The sequence below is a fragment of the Dermacentor silvarum genome, chromosome 5 (genome assembly GCF_013339745.2).
Source record: "Dermacentor silvarum isolate Dsil-2018 chromosome 5, BIME_Dsil_1.4, whole genome shotgun sequence".
NCBI classification, from domain to species: domain Eukaryota; kingdom Metazoa; phylum Arthropoda; class Arachnida; order Ixodida; family Ixodidae; genus Dermacentor; species Dermacentor silvarum.
This window is the reverse complement of record NC_051158.1, coordinates 177177369-177181994: the sequence shown is the minus strand read 5'-3', so window position 1 is coordinate 177181994 and position 4626 is coordinate 177177369. Positions and strand designations below refer to the sequence as shown.

General features: G+C 44.6%; 1 long non-coding RNA gene across 1 annotated transcript; it reads left to right on the top strand.

Annotated features, from left to right (window-relative positions):
* The first annotated feature begins 2493 nt into the window (after window positions 1-2493).
* Window positions 2494-4392, top strand: LOC125945239 (uncharacterized). The gene is made up of 3 exons (XR_007466729.1): window positions 2494-2989; window positions 3914-4025; window positions 4237-4392. It is a non-coding gene; the product is annotated as an uncharacterized LOC125945239 (long non-coding RNA).
* The last annotated feature ends 234 nt before the right edge of the window (window positions 4393-4626 follow it).

The following is a 4626-nucleotide window of genomic DNA, read 5'->3' as shown; positions in this document are numbered from 1 at the left end:
TTTCGGTAAAACATATAACCAGAATGATAGGAAGAATTCGTGGAACGGGAGAGAACTAAGCGAATCAGACGCAATATGATTAGTTCCAAGATTTTGAATTTAACAGAAATACCTACAGCCTCCCGTATCAAGAGCTTAACTATAAAGAGACAGAGCAGGCAGATATCCTAATATGCAAGCCGTATAAGGGCATAAAAAGCCGCTCTGGATCTACCGCTGGGGACATCCACGGAGAGATTCGGGGCTCCCGGATTGTACAACACCGTGGAAGAACAGAAAACAATGATTATGGTCACACTACGAGAGCGCCTAATTGTGTCACAAGGGGGCAGGATGCTCCTAGAAGAGCTGGCATACCCGATCAACCCACATTACTGCAGCAGCGAACTAGTAGACATACCGAGGTAGACCGCGAGAAGAACCTAAAAAAACCACCATACCCACAAAAAGGAACCAAACATTTCACGAAGGCAGGCGTAAAGCACAAGCCGAACATTTAGTAAAAAATTCGGTAATAATCCCGATACAATCAACACAGACGCAGCATGGGACATTAGAGGACACGTTATCGTGGCTGCTTCGGGATCTCTAGAAACCTAAGAACCATGACAACAGCGTTGGTGCGCACAGCCTGCAGCAGCACAGCTGAGGCGGCTGCAGTAGCCCAGGCGATAAAGCCACGGGAGAGAGGACACGCCCGCCTACGTCCTCACGGACTCCCAGGCGGCCTGTCCACTCTTCCTCTACGTAGGAATTCCCTGGATCGCCCTTAATATCTTGGGCGATCGACTGAGACAAGAACATCACATTCTATGGTGTCCGGGGCATGTTGGTGTCCCTGGCAACACAGGGGCAGACGCTCTTGCTCTCGGGACATCAATTCAGTCCAAGCAAAGAAAGACACACCAGTCGGAAACAACAAGCAAATAAAAGGATGCGACTTCTTAGAACATCAAAGTCATTCACGCCATGATCCTGGAGACTCAGTTGAGCCTCCTCGACCAGACCGGACACGTAGCAGTGGCCACTGGAGTCCTGGACTGAGTACCCACCCGCCGGACCCCATAACCCTATGTTCCGAAATAAAGTTATTTCTCTCTCTCTGTGCTCCTCAAGGTCCGCTTCACTTCAGTACTTAAATCGATTATGTGTAAGCGTGTTAAATTATTCTAGGCTGATTGTTTACACCGACGATACCATCACTCTGCAAGTAGATTGTTATGCACCTTGACGTTGATAGAACTGACCACCTACAAAAGCTTGAGAAATGGCTACATTAAAACAAGATAATACTGAACATAGCTAAAAGTCAGTATTTATTTACAAGCTTATTAATAGGCGATGCTGAGAACCCATGAACATGATGTTTAGGAATCAAAAGCTAAGCGTCTTCAAATGAACAATAATTTTTGGCCTATGATTATAAAAAGTAATGTTGTAACACTCTAATTATGTTACATTTGCGACAGTGACTTTATTCTAAGTTATGCGTCAGAAACTTTGAGCGTCAGCTTGCCGGTGCACTGTTTAAACACTTCAAGAGGATTTTACGCAAGCCTCGCTTCGTACTCAGCTAAAAAACTGTAGTGAGGTCTACGGACGGGGCCTGCCTAAAGCTTAATAGAATACTAAGCAGAAGCTTAGAAGCTCTAGAGTCTGTAAAAGAGTACATTTATCTAGGCAATTACTACAGTGGACACTAATCATGAGAAAAACATTTACAGACGAACAATATTGGCTTGGAGTGCATACGGCAGGCATTGCCAAATCCTGACTGGTAGCTTACCACTGTCGTTGAAAAGAAAAGTGCACAATCACTGCATTCTACCGCTGCTAACATACGTGGCAGAAACTTGGAGGTTAACAAAGAGGCTAGAGAACAGGTTAAAGACCGCACAAAGGGCGATGGAACGGAAAATGTTAGGCCTAACGTTGAGAGACAGGAAGAGAGCGGTGTGGATCAGAGACAAACGGGTATAGCCGATATTCTAGTTGACATTAAGCGGAAAAAATTAATCTGGGCAGGCCATGTAATGCGTAGGATGGATAACCGGTGGACCATTAAAGTTACAGAATGCATACCAAGAAAAGGGAAGCGCACTCGAGGACGCCACCGCCACCCCGTAGCCGCTATCGCCGGAAATGCGATAAAAAGCACCCGCTCTCCGCCGGGATCAAACCCAGGCCCGCTGCGTGGGAGTCGGACACTTTACCACTGAGCCACGCAAGCACTTGCTATCACAGAGAAGAAAAACTCCCTTTATACGCGCCCTGCGCCTCGCAGACGCAGACGACCCGAGCCTCCGCCAGTATGGGGGCGCCATCTAGTTAACGTGCCTGCAATCGCCACGTGCGACGAGATGCGATTCAGACGAGGCGCGCAATCAACGCTATCCCGATGTTAGATGCAGGCCCCGGAAACTCGAGAGTTCACCAAATGGCCACAGAGGGCGAAAAAATCGCTGATAACACAACAAGCATAGTACATCCCCTCGAAAATATGCCTAAGTGAGTTCAGTAGCTCCCGCTAGAGGCGCCGTAATAAGCTCAATTTTAACCTACAAACTTTCTCCTGCGCTTATCGAAGCGTTTTTGTTAATTAACAAAGAGTACAAAATTATTATTCTTAATTAGAGATTGTACTACTGAGCACTAACTCTGTTCTTTTTTTGCCATTGTAAACGCAAAATAACGCTCAGCATCATCGATCTCTCACGTGACCTCTGGCCTGAATTTAAAATTTTTACCGGTATTTTGGCGTACACGGCAAGCATGGATTCATTGGTTCGTACACTTATGCTGGTTGCTTATTTTGTGCTAAAACCAGTTTATTGCGCTTCGACACCTCGCTTTATTTAGCTTGGGGTGAAGTGACGGGTTTGCTAGCGGAGATGTAAGCCCGAAAGCTAGGTTTGATCGTGAGCCATGCGGAACAAGTATGCATCGAAACGGGAGCCGGATTCTGCTGCGACTGAGGATGGCAATACCGGTAACTCGTTTAACATCGCTGCTGCTTGAATCGTTATGTAATATTCGTCTCGTTAACTTACAGGCGGAGACAAGTTGACGAACTAGATCCTGCATTACATATGGGCAGTCAGGACCCTGCGTTGCAGTTTCCCAAATAAATCTTCAGTTGCGAGGCCGTCGTTATGCAAACACATTCACGAAAAAAAAGAGAGCGATATCGGCACGCCCGTCACATTTTTCATCTCGTTGTATCCGTGGCCGTAGGCGACTGAGTAGCCTTATCAACACACACACACACACACACACACACACACACACACACACACACACACACACACACACACACACACACACACATATATATATATATATATATATATCTTTTTTTTCGATTCCGCCGGCAACTTCTTTCGTCCACAAAACCGGATAACCCTTTGGTAAATTGAGGTGAAAGTGCTGAATTTAATGTATGAAACAGTTGCACGCACGATCATTTACCCATATTTCGTACTTGTTGGTTCCATGTATTCTTGTTGTTCCGTTTGATTTACCTTGGGGCATTTATTTTTGCAGTAATGAAGTGGTGCATCAGGTTCATGCAGAAAAAGAATGCAGCAGTTCTAATATCTTCACGTTTGTCTTGCATTTGCCTGTGAAACCAGCAGTGTGATCTCTTCTAGTGTATATATGGGCGCAAAAAGTTTCTCATTTGTGATCCTAATAATACTTAAGGTGTTGACACGCATTGTATTTAAGCAGACAAATTTTATGGACAGTACCAATATTTATTTAACATGCTGATGAAGCACCCTAGAACAAACAGTGTACATTTGCATGTGTTCTGTAGTCTAAAACCATTACAATATATATCTCACCTTCTTGCATTTCATATTGCAAAATTGTGCTGTTTCAATTTCTGATGCAATCAAAATTTCTGTTCCAGACATGCAGTAAAGAGGATGGCACCAGTGTAAAGCAACACACTCCACACACCAAAGACAAGCTACTTCCTGCTACAACAAGGCCATTGTGTGGGCTTTGGCTGTTACTACAAGGTAAACAACACCAAGTTCAGAAATAAATATGCTTAATATATACTGTATTGGCTCGCTAGTCTTGAGATACATGTCAGTTGTTTGTAGCAGATGATATGAATGTTTTTCCACATTTACGGTTCAGCATAATTGGTTCAAACACAAAAGAAAACACTACATGAGTTTGGCTAATCTCTGCTGTATCTCATGTGTAACTGTTCTGCCCCAACAGAATCTGCACCAAGCACACCATGGTCCTCATCACAGGAGCCCCCATCTACCCTGACAGGAAGGGGCTGGAGCCGAATTCACAAGTATTTTACACCACAAACAAAGAAGCGGACGCAGAAGTATTTAGATGAAATATCAAGTCTACGGAGGACTGTGTCAAGACTGAAAATAGCCTCAGCCTTCATTCCACCAGCACGGATATTGGCCGAGTCATCCAGGTACCTCAACAAAGCCTTTCTAGAAATTCATATTGAGATGCACCTGAAACAATTGAACAAGCACGGACGACGCTGGCCAAACGAGTTCCATCAGTATGCCCTTCCTTAATCAGCTTCCTGGTCATGTGAAATTCTATTTGTGCCAAGTATACATTTTTTTCTATACATGCAAG